Here is a 19,146-nt window from a genome sequence, read left to right on the forward strand (position 1 = left end):
ACTGCCCCCTATGTACAAGAATATAACTACTATAATACTGCCCACTATGTACAAGAATATAACTACTATAATACTGCCCCCTATGTACAGGAATATAACTACTATAATACGGCCCCCTATCTACAAGAATATAACTACTATAATACTGCCTCCTATGCACAAGAATATAACTACTATAATACTGCCCCCTAACTACAAGAATATAACTACTATAATACTGCCTCCTATGTACAAGAATATAACTACTATAATACTGCCCCCTATGCACAAGAATATAACTACTATAATACTGCTCCTATGTGCAAAAATATAACTACTATAATACTGCCCCCTATGTACAAGAATATAACTACTATAATACTGCTCCTATGTACAAGAATATAAATACTATAATACTGCCTACTATGTACAAGAATATAACTACTATAATACTGCCCCCTATGTACAAGAATATAACTACTATAATACTGCCCCCTATGTACAAGAATATAACTACTATAATACTGCTCCTATGTATAAGAATATAACTACCATAATACTGCTCCCTATGTACTAGAATATAGCTACTATAATACTGCCCCCTATGCACAAGAATACAACTACTATGCTACTGCCCCCTATGTACAAGAATATAACTACTATAATACTGCCCCTTATGTACAAGAATATAACTACTATAATACTGCCCCCTATCTACAAGAATATAACTACTATAATACTGCCTCCTATGTACAAGAATACAACTACTAGATGGTTCCATGTTGGTGCTAATTGAGATGGTCTCATTTGATTAAGAATCAGTAGTGAGTCTTTGTATAGACCATCTACTGTTAGCTCATCACTGTGCTACCAAGTGATTTAATAGACTTAGCATCGGGCAATCTGTTGTGCCCTTAATGCTGGTTCTATTTGAGCTATCTAAACGGATCTTAATAAGATCAGGTGTTAGGCGATCAATGGACTATTTATAAGTCCGGCCTTTCATACCAGATCTTTCAGTACGTTATAACTTATGAACAGCTATATGGTTGTATTTTTCGGCTGTCATAGTTATAAGTACTTAGTGCTCATTCAATAGAATTGCAATAAGAACGAGCACGTCCAAGCAGCTTGGTGTATTGCTGTTGACAGTATATCTGGTTAACAGTTATACGCCATATTTATTGATACTTGGGACAGTGGTTACATATCCTCTTACATATCCTCGTACCATCCAATGGGTTCAATACATACCATTTAATGTTGTAACTCTTGCATGTCATAACCATCATATGATTATGCATAATGTCATCACCACTCTAACATCAGGGGTGTAGCTCTTGTGTCTATATTAATAGCATCTACTGTCATAGGTTGACAGTGACAGGAGTTTAAATATCTGTAAAAACATCTCGGTTGTAGCGTGTATATGACAATCTGTGGGTTATTTGATCATCCAGCATTCTAGTACCCCGTGATCATATCATTGATATCAGAGATATACTAGATCAATCTTTAATTATTGGATGAGACCCAACAGACTAGGGGATATATAGTGCATGTTGGTCTATACAACTTTGCATGATAACCACAACATCACATAGGTCCTAGCTATCTAACGTATGGTACGGTGCCATTTGGTCGTGACAGGCACGATATATATCTTAGATTTATCACGCCCTTTTGTATAAAACATTTTAATTTTCTAAATAAAGGTTATATTTTATATTATATTATTTAGTGGTTCCCTCGGTGATCTACCTTTGGTTCCTTAGGGAACTTTTCTGTCTCGGTGACAAATACTATGCTACTGCCCCCTATGTACAAGAATATAACTACTATAATACTGCCCCTTATGTACAAGAATATAACTACTATAATACTGCCCCCTATCTACAAGAATATAACTACTATAATACTGCCTCCTATGTACAAGAATACAACTACTAGAATACTGCCCCCTATGCACAAGAATATAACTACTATAATACTGCCTCCTATGTACAAGAATATAGCTACTATAATACTGCCCCTTATGTACAAGAATATAACTACTATAATACTGCCCCCTATCTACAAGAATATAACTACTATAATACTGCCCCTTATGTACAAGAATATAACTACTATAATACTGCCCCTATGTACAAGAATATAACTACTATAATACTGCCCTCCTATGTATAAGAATATAACTACTATAATACTGCTCCCTATGTACAAGAATATAACTCCTATAATACTGCCCCCTATGTACAAGAATATAACTACTATAATACTGCCCCCTCCTATGTACAAGAATATACCTACTATAATACTCCCTCCTATGTACAAGAATATAACTACTATAATACTGCCCCCTATGTACAAGAATATAACTACTATAATACTGCCCCCTCCTATGTACAAGGATATACCTACTATAATACTCCCCCCTATGTACAAGAATATAACTACTATAATACTGCCCTCCTATGTATAAGAATATAACTACTATAATACTGCCTCCTATGTACAACAATATAACTACTATAATACTGCCCCCTTATGTACAAGAATATAACTACTATAATACTGCCCCCTATGTACAAGAATATAACTACTATAATACTGCCTCCTATGTACAACAATATAACTACTATAATACTGCTCCCTATGTGCAAGAATATAACTACTATAATACTGCCCCCTATGTACAAGAATATAACTACTATAATACTGCCCCATATTTACAAGAATATAACTACTATAATACTGCCCCCTATGTACAAGAATATAACTACTATAATACTGCCCTCTATGTACAAGAATATAACTACTATAATACTGCCCCCTATGTGCAAGAATATAACTACTATAATACTGCCCCCTATGTACAAGAATATAACTACTATAATACTGCCCCATATTTACAAGAATATAACTACTATAATACTGCTCCTATGTACAAGAATATAACTACTATAATACTGCCCCTATGTACAAGAATATAACTACTATAATACTGCCCACTATGTACAAGAATATAACTACTATAATACTGCCCCCTATGTACAAGAATATAACTACTATAATACTGCCCACTATGTACAAGAATATAACTACTATAATACTGCCCCCTATGTACAGGAATATAACTACTATAATACGGCCCCCTATCTACAAGAATATAACTACTATAATACTGCCTCCTATCTACAAGAATATAGCTACTATAATACTGCCCCCTATGTACAAGAATATAACTACTATAATACTGCCCCCTATATACAAGACTATAACTACTATAATACTGCCCCATATTTACAAGAATATAACTACTATAATACTGCTCCTATGTACAAGAATATAACTACTATAATACTGCCCCTATGTACAAGAATATAACTACTATAATACTGCCCACTATGTACAAGAATATAACTACTATAATACTGCCCCCTATGTACAAGAATATAACTACTATAATACTGCCCACTATGTACAAGAATATAACTACTATAATACTGACCCCTATGTACAGGAATATAACTACTATAATACGGCCCCCTATCTACAAGAATATAACTACTATAATACTGCCTCCTATGTACAAGAATATAACTACTATAATACTGCCCCCTAACTACAAGAATATAACTACTATAATACTGCCTCCTATGTACAAGAATATAACTACTATAATACTGCCCCCTATGCACAAGAATATAACTACTATAATACTGCTCCTATGTGCAAAAATATAACTACTATAATACTGCCCCCTATGTACAAGAATATAACTACTATAATACTGCTCCTATGTACAAGAATATAAATACTATAATACTGCCTACTATGTACAAGAATATAACTACTATAATACTGCCCCCTATGTACAAGAATATAACTACTATAATACTGCCCCCTATGTACAAGAATATAACTACTATAATACTGCTCCTATGTATAAGAATATAACTACCATAATACTGCTCCCTATGTACTAGAATATAGCTACTATAATACTGCCCCCTATGCACAAGAATACAACTACTATGCTACTGCCCCCTATGTACAAGAATATAACTACTATAATACTGCCCCTTATGTACAAGAATATAACTACTATAATACTGCCCCCTATCTACAAGAATATAACTACTATAATACTGCCTCCTATGTACAAGAATACAACTACTAGAATACTGTCCCCTATGCACAAGAATATAACTACTATAATACTGCCTCCTATGTACAAGAATACAACTACTAGAATACTGCCCCCTATGCACAAGAATATAACTACTATAATACTGCCTCCTATGTACAAGAATATAGCTACTATAATACTGCCCCTTATGTACAAGAATATAACTACTATAATACTGCCCCCTATCTACAAGAATATAACTACTATAATACTGCCCCTTATGTACAAGAATATAACTACTATAATACTGCCCCTATGTACAAGAATATAACTACTATAATACTGCCCTCCTATGTATAAGAATATAACTACTATAATACTGCTCCCTATGTACAAGAATATAACTACTATAATACTGCCCCCTATGTACAAGAATATAACTACTATAATACTGCCCCCTATGTACAAGAATATAACTACTATAATACTGCCCCCTCCTATGTACAAGAATATACCTACTATAATACTCCCTCCTATGTACAAGAATATAACTACTATAATACTGCCCCCTATGTACAAGAATATAACTACTATAATACTGCCCCCTCCTATGTACAAGGATATACCTACTATAATACTCCCCCCTATGTACAAGAATATAACTACTATAATACTGCCCCCTATGTACAATAATATAACTACTATAATACTGCCTCCTATGTACAACAATATAACTACTATAATACTGCCCCCTTATGTACAAGAATATAACTACTATAATACTGCCCCCTATGTACAAGAATATAACTACTATAATACTGCTCCCTATGTACAAGAATATAACTACTATAATACTGCCCTCTATGTACAAGAATATAACTACTATAATACTGCCTCCTATGTACAAGAATATAACTACTATAAAACTGCCTCCTATGTACAGGAATATAACTACTATAATACTGCCCCATATGTACAAGAATATAACTACTATGATACTGTCTCCTATGTACAGGAATATAACTACTATAATACTGCCCCCTATGTACAAGAATATAACTGCTATAATACTGCCTCCTATGTACAAGAATATTACTACTATAATACTGCCTCCTATGTACAAACTAGCTGATATACCCGGCTTCGCCCGAGTTAATTTGGTACTGGAGTTTATCTGGTGTTCACATGGAAAATCTTATGAAGTCGTCGTTACTTTAGAGATACCGGTGTCAGGGAAATTCTGCGTACAGCACCAATCAGGCCCACTCCAATGCCCTGCTGCGGTAAAGAAGAAACACCACACACGGAGGTCTGGTATAGTTCCTCACACGGGGACATAACTGCGCACTTTATTACGAATTACATGGGGTCTTATACTCTTTGGTCACGTCACTAGGAATGGGTGATGGTCTCATTGGCTCAAATTCACCGCATAACCATATATGTGAAGTCCGCATTTCCGCCTGAGGCACTGATAGTTATATACGTAGTTAAACAGTCGTTGTCTTGATACATAATCAATGCTCGTGCCAAATTTCAAGTTTTTATGACATTGGGAAGTAAGAGAATTAGATTTCGTACGTAAAATGTGGACGCTAATTCTTTTGCGCTTAGAATTGAATAATCGAGTTGGGACCCATTAACTTTTCCTATGTATGACATAATAATCAATGCTCGTGCCAAATTTCAAGTGAGAGAATTAGATTACGTACGTAAAATTTAGACGCTAATTCTTTTGCGCTTAGAATTGAATAATCGAGTTGGGACCCATTAGCTTTTCCTATTTATGACATATTCAATGCTCGTGCCAAATTTTAAGTTTCTATGTAGAGATGAGCGAACGTACTCGTCCGAGCTTGATACTCGTTCGAGTATTAGCGTGTTCGAGATGCTCGTTACTCGTAACGAGTACCACGCGATGTTCGAGTTACTTTCACTTTCATCTCTGAGACGTTAGCGCGCTTGTCTGGCCAATAGAAAGACAGGGAAGGCATTACAACTTCCCCCTGCGACGTTCAAGCCCTATACCACCCCCCTGCAGTGAGTGGCTGGGGAGATCAGGTGTCACCCGAGTATAAAAATCGGCCCCTCCCGCGGCTCGCCACAGATGCATTCTGACATAGTTCAGGGAAAGTGCTGCTGGTGCCGGAGCTGCTATAGGGAGAGCGTTAGGAGTTATTTTAGGCTTCAAGAACCCCAACGGTCCTTCTTAGGGCCACAACTAACCGTGTGCAGTAGTAGTGTGGAGGCTGCTTTTTGCAGTGTTGCACATTTTTTTTTTTGTATATCGGCCGTGCAGAGCATTGCGTCCTGCAGTAATTTTACATTGTCCAGGGACAGTAGTAGTGAGGCAGGGACAGAAGACATATTTAGTGTATATAGGCAGTGGGCCTTTCCAAAAACATTTGGGAAAAAAAATCTATTTGGGCTGCCTGTGACCGTCCTCTGTGTACTGGGTCTCTGCTGGGGGTAGTTGTCCTAATTCATACGCAGCCAGCTAAGTGTTACAGCAGGCTTGCGCAAAATTCTTTCCTGCCTCTGTGTTGCCTCTTACATCACCGCTGTATTCCTGTCCACAGTGAAACAGTCTGCAGTAATTTTACATTGTCCAGGGCCAGTAGTAGTGAGGCAGGGACAGAAGACATATTTAGTGTATATAGGCAGTGGGCCTTTCCAAAAACATTTGGGAAAAAAAATCTATTTGGGCTGCCTGTGACCGTCCTCTGTGTACTGGGTCTCTGCTGGGGGTAGTTGTCCTAATTCATACGCAGCCAGCTAAGTGTTACAGCAGGCTTGCGCAAAATTCTTTCCTGCCTCTGCTGTGCGTTCTGTAAGCGAAGTCAGCCTCCAACCACAGGCCAATAAGCGGCACATTTAATTACAGCGTTGTTTCTGCACTACTGTTAATACACCATGCTGAGGGGTAGGGGTAGGCCTAGAGGACGTGGACGCGGCCGAGGATGCGGAGGCCCAAGTCAGGGTGTGGGCACAGGCCGAGCTCCTGATCCAGGTGTATCGCAGCCGACTGCTGCAGGATTAGGAGAGAGGCACGTTTCAGGCGTCCCCACATTCATCTCACAATTAATGGGTCCACGTGGTAGACCTTTATTAGAAAATGAGCAGTGTGAGCAGGTCCTGTCGTGGATGGCAGAAAGTGCATCCAGCAATCTATCGACCACCCAGAGTTCTGCGCCGTCCACTGCTACAACTCTGAATCCTCTGGCTGCTGCTCCTCCTTCCTCCCAGCCTCCTCACTCCATTACAATGACACATTCTGAGGAGCAGGCAGACTCCCAGGAACTGTTCCCGGGCCCCTGCCCAGAATGGCCAGCAATGGTTCCTCTCCCACCGGAGAAGTTTGTCGTGACCGATGCCCAACCTTTGGAAAGTTCCCGTGGCCCGGGGGATGAGGCTGGGGACTTCCGGCAACTGTCTCAAGAGCTTTCAGTGGGTGAGGAGGACGATGACGATGAGACACAGTTGTCTATCACTCAGGTAGTAGTAATTGGAGTAAGTCGGAGGGAGGAGCGCACAGAGGATTCGGAGGAAGAGCAGCAGGACGATGAGGTGACTGACCCCACCTGGTTTGCTACGCCTACTGAGGACAGGTCTTCAGAGGAGGAGGCAAGTGCAGCAGCAGGGCAGGTTGGAAGAGGCAGTGCGGTGGCCAGGGGTAGAGGCAGGGCCAAACCGAATAATCCACCAACTGTTTCCCAAAGCGCCCCCTCGCGCCATGCCACCCTGCAGAGGCCGAGGTACTCAAAGGTCTGGCAGTTTTTCACTGAGAGTGCAGACGACCGACGAACAGTGGTGTGCAACCTTTGTCGCGCCAAGATCAGCCGGGGAGCCACCACCACCAGCCTCACCACCACCAGCATGCGCAGACATATGATGGCCAAGCACCCCACAAGGTGGGACGAAGGCCGTTCACCACCTCCGGTTTGCACTGCTGCCTCTCCCCCTGTGTCCCAACCTGCCACTGAGATCCAACCCCCCTCTCAGGACACCGGCACTACCGTCTCCTGGCCTGCACCCACACCCTCACCTCCGCTGTGCTCGGCCCCATCCACCAATGTCTCTCAGCGCACCGTCCAGCCGTCGCTAGCGCAAGTGTTGGAGCGCAAGCGCAAGTACGCCGCAACGCACCCGCACCCGCACGCTCAAGCGTTAAACGTGCACATAGCCAAATTTATCAGCCTGGAGATGCTGCCGTATAGGGTTGTGGAAACGGAGGCTTTCAAAAGGTATGATGGCGGCGGCGGCCCCGCGCTACTCAGTTCCCAGTCGCCACTACTTTTCCCGATGTGCCGTCCCAGCCCTGCACGACCACGTCTCCCGCAACATTGTACGCGCCCTCACCAACGCGGTTACTGCCAAGGTCCACTTAACAACGGACACGTGGACAAGCACAGGCGGGCAGGGCCACTATATCTCCCTGACGGCACATTGGGTGAATTTAGTGGAGGCTGGGACAGAGTCAGAGCCTGGGACCGCTCACGTCCTACCCACCCCCAGAATTGCGGGCCCCAGCTCGGTGGTGGTATCTGCGGCGGTGTATGCTTCTTCCACTAAACCACCCTCCTCCTCCTCCTACGCAACCTCTGTCTCGCAATCAAGATGTGTCAGCAGCAGCACGTCGTCAGCAGTCGGTGTCGTGCGGCACGGCAGCACAGCGGTGGGCAAGCGTCAGCAGGCCGTGCTGAAACTACTCAGCTTAGGAGAGAAGAGGCACACGGCCCACGAACTGCTGCAGGGTTTGACAGAGCAGACCGACCGCTGGCTTGCGCCGCTGAGCCTCCAAACGGGCATGGTCGTGTGTGACAACGGCCGTAACCTGGTGGCGGCTCTGCAGCCTCACGCACGTGCCATGCCTGGCCCACGTCTTTAATTTGGTGGTTCAGCGCTTTCCGAAAAGCTACCCACGCTTGTCAGACCTGCTCGGAAAGGTGCGCCGGCTCTACGCACATTTCCGCAAGTCCCACACGGACGCTGCCACCCTTCAACATCGGTTTCATCTGCCAGTGCACCGACTGCTGTGCGACGTGCCCACACAGTGGAACTCTACGCTCCACATGTTGGCCAGGCTCTATGAGCAGCGTAGAGCTATAGTGGAATACCAACTCCAACATGGGCGGCGCAGTGGGAGTCAGCCTCCTCAATTCTTTACAGAAGAGTGGGCCTGGTTGGCAGACATCTGCCAGGTCCTTGGAAACTTTGAGGAGTCTACCCAGATGGTGAGCGGCGATGCTGCAATCATTAGCGTCACCATTCCTCTGCTATGCTTCTTGAGAAGTTCCCTGCAAAGCATAAAGGCAGACGCTTTGCGCTCGGAAACAGAGGCGGGGGAAGACAGTATGTCGCTGGATAGTCAGAGCACCCTCCTGTCTATATATCAGCGCGTTGAGGAGGAGGAGCATGAGGAGGAGGGGGAAGAGACAGCTTGGCCCAATGCTGAGGGTACCCATGCTGCTTGCCTGTCATCCTTTCAGCGTGTATGGCCTGAGGAGGAGGAGGAGGAGGAGGAGGATCCTGAAAGTGATCTTCCTAGTGCGGACAGCCATGTGTTGCGTACAGGTACCCTGGCACACATGGCTGACTTCATGTTAGGATGCCTTTCTCGTGACCCTCACGTTACACGCATTCTGGCCACTACGGATTACTGGGTGTACACACTGCTCGACCCACGGTATAAAGAGAACCTTTCCACTCTCATACCCGAAGAGGAAAGGGGTTCGAGAGTGATGCTATACCACAGGACCCTGGCGGACAAGCTGATGGTAAAATTCCCATCCGACAGCGCTAGTGGCCGAAGGCGCAGTTCCGAGGGCCAGGTAGCAGGGGAGGCTCAGAGATCAGGCAGCATGTACAGCACAGGCAGGGGAACACTCTCTAAGGCCTTTGACAGCTTTCTGGCTCCCCAGCAAGACTGTGTTACCACTCCCCAGTCAAGGCTGAGTCGGTGGGAGCACTGTAAAAGGATGGTGAAGGAGTACGTAGCCGATCGCACGACCGTCCTCCGTGACGCCTCTGCCCCCTACAACTACTGGGTGTCAAAGCTGGACACGTGGCCTGAACTCGCGCTGTATGCCCTGGAGGTGCTTGCTTGTCCTGCGGCTAGCGTCTTGTCAGAGAGGGTGTTTAGTGCGGCTCGGGGAATCATCACGGATAAGCGTACCCGCCTGTCAACCGACAGGCTAACACTCATCAAGATGAACAAAGCCTGGATTTCCCCAGACTTCTCTTCTCCACCAGCGGACAGCAGCGATACCTAAACAATACGTAGGCTGCACCCGCGGATGGAAGCATTGTTCTCTATCACCATCAAAAACGTGGACCTTTTAGCTTCATCAATCTGTGTATAATATTCATCCTCCTCCTCCTGCTCCTGAAACCTGACATAATCACGCCGAACGGGCAATTTTTCTTAGGCCCAGTCATATAATTTTTGTAAAGAATTTTTATACGTTTCAATGCTCATTAAAGCGTTGAAACTTTCACCTGAACCAATTTTTATTTTAACTGGGCTGCCTCCAGGCCTAGTTACAAATTAAGCCACATTAACCAAAGCGATTAATGGGTTTCACCTGCCCTCTTGGTTGGGCATGGGCAATTTTTCTGAGGTACATTAGTACTGTTGGTACACCAATTTTTGGGGGCCCTCGCCTACAGTGTAATCCAATTAATTTTTTGCCCACCTGCATTAAAGCTGACGTTACATCAGCTGTGCTGGGCACTGCAATGGGATATATTTATGTACTGCCGGTGGGTTCCAGGGAGCCACCCATGCTGTGGGTCCACAGGGAGTTGTAACTGCATGTGTCCACTTCTAAAAAAACCCCAGTCTGACTGGGGCATGCAGTGTGGGCCGAAGCCCACCTGCATTTAATCGGACGTTACCTCAGTTGTGATGGGCACTGCAATGGGATACATTTATGTACAGCCGGTGGGTTCCAGGGAGCCACCCATGCTGTGGGTGCACACGGAATTCCCATTGCGGAGTTGTACCTGCCTGTGACTATTTATAAAAAAACGCGGTCTGACTGGGGCATGCAGACACCTTGACAGAATGAATAGTGTGTGGCACATAGGTTCCCCATTGCTATGCCCACGTGTGCAGCTCCTGATGGCGGTGGCACAGGATTATATTTCTCATTGCTTCTGTACTGCATTGTGGGCTATCGCCCCGCCCCTTTTAAAGAGGGTCGCTGCCTAGCCGTGCCAACCCTCTGCAGTGTGTGCCTGCGGTTCCTCCTCATGGCAGACGCACTTATAAATAGACATGAGGGTGGTGTGGCATGAGTGCAGCTGAAGGCTGCGCAGGGACACTTTGGTGTGCGCTGTGGACACTGGGTCGTGCGGGGGGGTTGGGCAGCATGTAACCCAGGAGAAGTGGCAGCGGAGTGTCATGCAGGCAGTGATTGTGCTTTGTTGGAGGTAGTGTGGTGCTTAGCTAAGATATGCATTGCTAATGAGGGCTTTTCAGAAGTAAAAGTTGTTGGGAGGGGGGGGGGGAGCCCACTCTTGCCGCTATTGTGGCTTAATAGTGGGACCTGGGAACTTGAGATGCAGCCCAACATGTAGCCCCTCGCCTGCCCTATCCGTTGCTGTGTCGTTCCCATCACTTTCTTGAATTGCCCAGATTTTCACAAATGAAAACCTTAGTGAGCATCGGCGATATACAAAAATGCTCGGGTCGCCCATTGACTTCAATGGGGTTCGTTACTCGAAACGAACCCTCGAGCATCGCGATAATTTCGCCCCGAGTAACGAGCACCCGAGCATTTTGGTGCTTGCTCATCTCTATTTCTATGACATTGGGAAGTGAGAGATTTCGATTATGTACGTAAAATTTCGACGCTAATTCTTTTGCGCTAGAATTAAATAATCGAGTTGGGACTACTTTACTTTTCTTATTTTGGACATAATCTATGCTCCTACCAAATTTCATGTTTCTACGACATCGGGAAGTTGGAGAATTAGTGGCGAGTCAGTCGGTCAGTGAGTCAGGGCTTTCGTCTTTATATATATAGATGGTGCGGGTTCGGAGGCAGGCATTCCGCAGCTGATCTGCAGCAGGAGGTCCGCTGCGGTTATTCCGCTGGAAATCAGCCCAGTGTGAGGGCAGCCTTATGATGACAAACCTACATCTACACTGTATTAGATGCCCAGTCTTGTCACTCACTGCGTATTATCAATAACATCCCTAGCATGATGAGAAATCGTTCTTCACATTCTCCTTTAATGAGGCGATTTCTTGTATTAACCTCTTCATGCCGTAACTATACGCCCAGATTTGTGTGCCATTATGCAGAACTAACGTATAGTTGGGTCCATTATTCTGCTCCCGATTATGACCCCATAATAACCCCAACACCCAGATCCTGATCTTACGAACAACCTCTGGTCTTACCGTAGTGACATCATGGGGACCTCATCGGTCCTCAATTCTGTAATCACCATGGCAACCAATCAAGAAGTGCACAGGAAACATTTGTTGTAGCAACTAAGTTTATGAGTCCTTGCTGTAAAATAAACCTCCTTCTCCTCCTTTCAAAGTGAGATTGGGGGAGGGAGAGAAGCTTTTACAGGGTATACACATACATTGGAGTGAACGTAATTTGTTTTAACCCCTTCCTGCTTCCCATAAATGAATGAGCTAATGGCGCAGCCCGCAGTACTTTACATTCACTGTTTGATGCTTGCTGCAGCGCACAGCAGTTGTGGCTGACCAATCCTGTACCGTCACAGCCAAGGAAACAGTGCATTTTCACCTGTCTCTGCCCATCTGTCACCATGTAAGACCTCTAGAATGAAAAATGATCTTCCCTCCCACTTGGAGGAATTAGAAAATTTTTTTTAATAAATATATCTAGATGAAATAGTAAATAAGACTAAAAGTTCCATTGAAAATCCAGCATTTCAGGATGTGAAATTTTGCTTTGGTCATCAAGACACAAAACCCTCCTGGCCATGAAAGGGTTAATACGAGGCTAATACTTTAAAGACCAGCAATTTCTCAAATTGTCCTTGTTTTTCATCCTCGCTTTTCAAAAGCTATAACTTTTATTTTCCTGTTGACATATTTTTGTAGTTGAGTCGCTTTATTTAATGCCTCCCCAGTGTGGGTCATACATGTACGGCACACACCTGGTGTCTGTGTACGGAGCAGGCTCCGGATCCATGCCCGCTACATAGATTGTGACTGTTGCCGGCGGGTTTCAGACAGCTGATGCCCGCAATGTGAGTGAATAATATTGATAGAACGTCTCCTACTTTACTGCAGATTCCCCACATATGGACTCCATTGATCTCTACGGATGCTTCCGATCCACAGAGCATACACAATTAACATTGCATATGGACGCTGATTCGTACGCACGTTGCTAGAAGACCAGATAACAAATGGTATAAAGAAAGCAGGAATTTGTTGGCAGACAATGCAGGGCGGGGTCAGGGGAGCAACAAACCATCCAGACTGTCTGCAACCTCGGCTTGTTCTTCTGGGCTCCTCCACAAGAGATGTTTTCTTCAATGGGTCATGTGCGGCCGGCCTTAGGGCTCATGTCCACGGCTGTGACGGACTCCGCCAGTGGAATATCACAGTGGAGTCCACCACGGCGCCCCCCCAAACCCCCATACTTACCACTCCGGATCCACTGTACGCGTCCCGCATGGAGGGCCAACACGCCGGGCCATGTATTCACGCGATATTTCCGCTGTGCTACAGTGGAAGTATAGCATGACGGCCGGCTTCCATTGACTACAATGAAAGCCGGTCGCACGTATTTCCGCGGTAAATAGAGCATGCTGCGTTTCCTTTCACGCGGTGGCATTCTGCAGCGTAAACATTGAGCTATTAGGTTCAATAGAACCTAATAGCTCCGGGGGAATGCAGCAGATTTCCACCGCGTGAAACGCAGCAGAAATCCAGCCGTGGGCATTAGCCCTTAGGGTCTCAGAACAGCACAAGGGAATATCGCCTGAGCGATGGAAGTGCCTATTCTTGTCTAAGGGGTTGGCTACCTTCTGATGCCATTCCCTGCTTGGGTTTGGTTTTCAACAGAGGATACGCTGTCCATGCGCGGAAAACCACACGCATACGTGACCATACGCAATTTGTTTCCATGATCATCCGCACGTTGAAGCCAACTCGTGTGAGCCCGGCCTTAGGGGATATACCTTAAGTGTTCTCCACTTGCTCTAGTTTTCAATACAAGGACATCCGCAATTTCATATATCTCCAGATTGTATCACGATAATGCTCTGGGGGTTTGCAGCTCATCATCCATCGATCAGATGATCACCCGGTGTAAATAGCAGTCGTTCAGTACGGAACGGCCACTATGTTAAGTAAATGGAGAGGGGCGGGGAAGCGCGAGGAGAGAAATCTCCTCCTGCCGCCACGGTGTGAGCCAGCGATACTAGCTCCCATGCAGCAGCACGGGACCAAGTGTATGCGGGGACGAGTGTCGGGCATCGTTTGCCTGACATTGGTTCCATCTAAATCCGGCTTTACACACAAGACCCACTAGCACCTATAAAAAAGAAGTGGGAAACAGATCTGCAAACCCCAATAACAGATGAACAATGGCAAAATAATATCTCCTCCATTTCATCAGTATCCAGATGTACTGTACCAATGGAACCTCACTCCCCAGAAACTCAACAAACTCTCCCCTCGCTACTCTGAGAACTGTTGGAGATGTGGTTCACCAGCAGCTCTAGTGCACCGGTGGTGGAATTGTCCATGCATTTCAGGTTTGTGGACTCGAACTTTCTAATTAATGTCTACTAGAGATGAGCGAGTAGTGCCTTAGCCGAGTATCTCCCCGCTCGTCTCTAAAGATTCGGGGGCCGTCGCGGGTGACAGGTGAGTTGCGGCGGGGAGAGAGAGAGAGCTCCCCTCCGTTCCTACCCGCTCTTCCCCGTCTCTCCCCGAATCTTTAGAGACGAGCGGGGAGATACTCGGCTAAGGCACTACTCGCTCGCGTAATGTGCCTTAGCGAGTATAGTTGCTCACCTATAATGTCTACTCTTTGTGGTATCCAGTTATAACCGAACCCAGCTATGGCTCTACTAAACCAAGACTCTGACCAACCACCCCATCATGTTCGTACCCCTTGTTACATCTTCTAGTAGCTACCAGAATATCTATAGCCCAATCTTGGAATGGTAACTCTATTCCTTCTATAACAGACATAATAAAGGTTGTGAATAACAATAGCTGGTTGAATTCATGCACTTCTGCGCATTTAACAGAAAGGGAAAATGCATGAAAGATTAAGAAGTCGGGATCCAAAGCAATCTCTGCTCCATGCCCATCTGCTCTGACTGCCCTTATTTTTTCCTCTTGTCATACTGATCGATGACTTGATCCAAAAGTTGTACATTTCAACCTCTATGTAAGAAATTTTGTGATGACCAATTCAATGAGGTTTTCCTATTTGTTTATTATTTAACTATACTGAAAAATATTTTTTAATAAAAATTGAATGTTCACCCCCCCCCCTCCAAAAAAAACCCATGTGTTCTTCCACATGTAAACTCTGCCCATATTACAATTGGAACTTGCATGTGAAAATTGCCTGTGCGAATACACCCTAACAAAGGGGAAGTAATAATGTGGTCATAGGAAGCTCCCGCGTTGTGAGGGGATTGAAGATTCAAGATCTTTTTTCTTATTTTGTAAAAATGCTTCTTATAATATACAGCAATACATGAATTGCAGCACATCACATGACATGAATGTAAAACACATTATGTGGGTTGTACCACCAGTCCGCTGAAAGTGGGAGTGTGCCAGCACTAATCTGACGCATTCAATTTGCTTAACACCAACCTTTTATCCGTGTAACACCATTATTATATTATACACAGAAGCAAAACCTCATCTCTCAAAGTCCTGGCGATAGAGAGAGTTAAAGAGACACTCCGGGGAATTTTCTCTTTCTTCATTATGTAACTGTAAAATAATGGTTTCTTTGTACCAAAATTTATTTTCTTATACATTCTTTGTCAAAAACACTCCAGGACCCCAGAAGTTGTTGTTTTGCTGCAAAATTCAGCATGCAGTTCCATCTCAGGCAGATATACAAATGACGAGAATTGTAGTGTGATTAGATGAACGGTCTTGTCACTGGAGGCCCTAAAAGTGGTTCCCCCCTGGCCTATAAAAGGCTTTCAGAGGTTCCTTGCTGACCGGGCTCAGGACGCCCCCTACAGACCATCAGTAGAGAGGAGCATCTGACCAGACTGTTAGGTGGTGTTGGGACCAGTGGATATGTGAGGGCGCACAAGGTGACCGGGCTCAGGACCCCCGACAGACCACCAGTAGAGAGGAGCATCTGACCAAACTGTTAGGAGGTGTTGGGACCAGTGGATGTGTGAGGGCACACAAGGTGACTGGGCTCAGAACCCCCCAACAGACCACCAGTAGAGAGGACTGATCATCCGGCAAACACCAGTAGCTCCAATTGTTTCGTTGTCCGCAATCAAGAGACAGGGTCACCATCGTTACACCCCTGTATCTGCCAGAACCATTCACAGGCGCCTGGCTGAAGGACAATTGGTCTCATAGCCCCCATTACATCTACGACCTCTGACACCCACCGTCATCTCCATTTGCAGTGGTGTCATGAACTACGAAATTGGACGCTACAGAGGGGAACCGGGTTGTCTTCAGCGACTAATCCAGGTTTAATTTGGGTACTTATGACGGCCATGTTCGTGTCTGGATACCTTGGGGTGAGCACTTCCATCCTGCATTTGCTGTGGAGCGGCACACTGCCCCCTGCTGGTGTAATGGTCTGGTGGGCCCATCGCATACAACAGTCGGTCCCCTCAGTAGTGGTATGAGGGACAATAACAGTTCAGCGATATGTTCAGGACATCCTGCAGCCACATGTGTTCCTCTCATGGTGGCTAACAAGAGGCAGCAGGATAATTCTCAACCACACACACAAGGGGGTCACAGGAGCCCCCACAACATTGTCACACTTCCATGGCTGCCCGATCACCAGATTTATCGCCAATAGAACATATATGAGACCATCTAGGACGCCAACTTCCACAGCCTACGGGTTTGCTTGATCTAGAGGCTCAGTTACAGCAAATATGGAGCGATATGTTGCAGAATACCGTACAGAACCTATATGCCTCCATGCCTGCCAGTATCACATCTTGTATCCAAGCCAGAGGCGGTACAACAGGATACTAGAGCCTCCCTACAAGGGGTCGGTTCTCCACAATAAATGATCAGTTTGCTCTGATATTGTAATCACTTACTTGTATCAATGTTACAATCACACAGAGAAAGTTTCATTTGATTTCCACAACTCCTTTTAGAGGAGGGATTGGTTTTGACAATGGGTGTAAGTTTATTGCAGCTTCATAGGTTGTAGAAATTAAGAAAAATAATACAAAATAATAGTTCCAACGGTCATTGTCCACATGTAAGGGCTCATGCCCACGGCCGGGTCTGATTCTGCCTGCAAAATATTGCAGCGGAATAAGACTCGGCGCCCCCCAGACACCGTATAGTCACCTCTCCAGATCCACCGCGAGTGTCTCACCCAGTGAGCCGGCAGGCATGCACAGTGCAGCACATGATGCGGCGGTGACGCGGATTCTCGCGGTACTTCCACTGTGCTGTCAGCACAATTTTCTGCATAGAATAGAACATGCTGCAATCTTCCTATGAGTGGAAAAATCGCAGTTGATTTCCGCTCGTGGGAATGGGAGAATAGTTTACCACAGCATGTCTATGGACGGACATTGCTGCGGAATTCGTGATGTATAAACGTGAATTACACAGCAATAATCTATCCGTGGGCATTAGTCCAGGAGGCATGAGACCTCTTGATTTGTTTTTCAGTTCTGTGTCCAGGTATATGTGTATTATGCAGGCCCTGCACCCTCCGAGAGACCCCATAACACCTGGTGAAACATGTATAGTAAAGGAGTAGATTAGAGATGAGCGAGCACCAAAATGCTCGGGTGCTCGTTGCTCGAGTCGAACTTTTCGCAATGCTCGAGAGTTCGTTTCGAGTAACGAACCCCATTGAAGTCAATGGGCGACTCGAGCATTTTTGTATATCACCCATGCTCCGCTAAGGTTTTCATTTGTGAAAATCTGGAAAACCCAAGAAAGTGATGGAAACTACAAACCCTCATTAGCAAGGCACACCTTAGCTAAGCACCACACTACCTCCAACCAAGCACAATCACTGCCTGCGGGACACACTGCTTCCTCTTCTCCAGGGTTACATGCTGCCCAATCCCCCGCACAACCCTGCGTCCGCAGCGCACACAAGTGTCCCTGCACAGCCTTCAGCTGCCCTCATGCGACACGCTCACTTCATAGCCACACCACCCTCATGTCTATTTATAAGTGCGTCTGCCATGAGGAGGAACCAGAGGCACACACTGCAGAGGGTTGGCAGGGCCAAGTAGCGACCCTTTTTAAAAGGGGCGGGGCGATAGCCCACAATGCTGTTGAGAATCAATAAGAAATTGACGTTCGATCTTCATTCCAATAAAGTGCCAACCTCCGTCAGGAGCTGCAAATGTGGGCATGAGTTACATAGCTATGGGGAATCCATGTGCCCACACAGTATTCATTCTGTCTAGGTGTCAGATAGCTCAATCGACACCGCAAGGGGAAAGCCATCTGCACTCTGCCCCCTACCCAAGTCAGTCAATGTCTTTGTGCCAGACAGGTCAAACACCGCAATGGGAAGTCTGTGTGCACCAACAGCATAGGTGGGTCCAACGCAACCCAAGACATGAACAATAAAGAAATCAGAGTAGCCAAACATGGCAGACTTACACTGCGCCGACGACATAGGCCTCGGGCCACAGCTTCAGCAATCGTAGGCATGAAGCGGACTTCAATGCTAGTACACCTGTGAAGGTCTCATTAAATCACTTACGTTTTCTTTCACTGCTCCAAAGACTGGATTAGCCAGGAAAAAGTTCCACAGGCCCAACCCGGCGCCGTTGCAGTTCCCCCGGGACATAGGCCTCAGCCAACAGCT

At 45.4% G+C, this 19,146-nt stretch overlaps 1 protein-coding gene across 2 annotated transcripts in view; it reads right to left on the minus strand.

Moving 5' to 3' along the window:
- The window catches only part of LDLRAD2 (low density lipoprotein receptor class A domain containing 2), a 38,458-nt gene extending 19,312 nt beyond the window's left edge, over positions 1-19,146 (minus strand). The window contains exon 1 of one of the 2 annotated variants that reach the window (XM_066606262.1): positions 19,042-19,146. The gene's annotated coding sequence lies outside the window, so the exon portion shown is untranslated. The remainder of the gene's footprint in view (positions 1-19,041) is intronic. The other variant, XM_066606263.1, reaches the window with a different exon arrangement.

The sequence above is a fragment of the Eleutherodactylus coqui genome, chromosome 6, assembly GCF_035609145.1.
Source record: "Eleutherodactylus coqui strain aEleCoq1 chromosome 6, aEleCoq1.hap1, whole genome shotgun sequence".
NCBI lineage: Eukaryota > Metazoa > Chordata > Amphibia > Anura > Eleutherodactylidae > Eleutherodactylus > Eleutherodactylus coqui.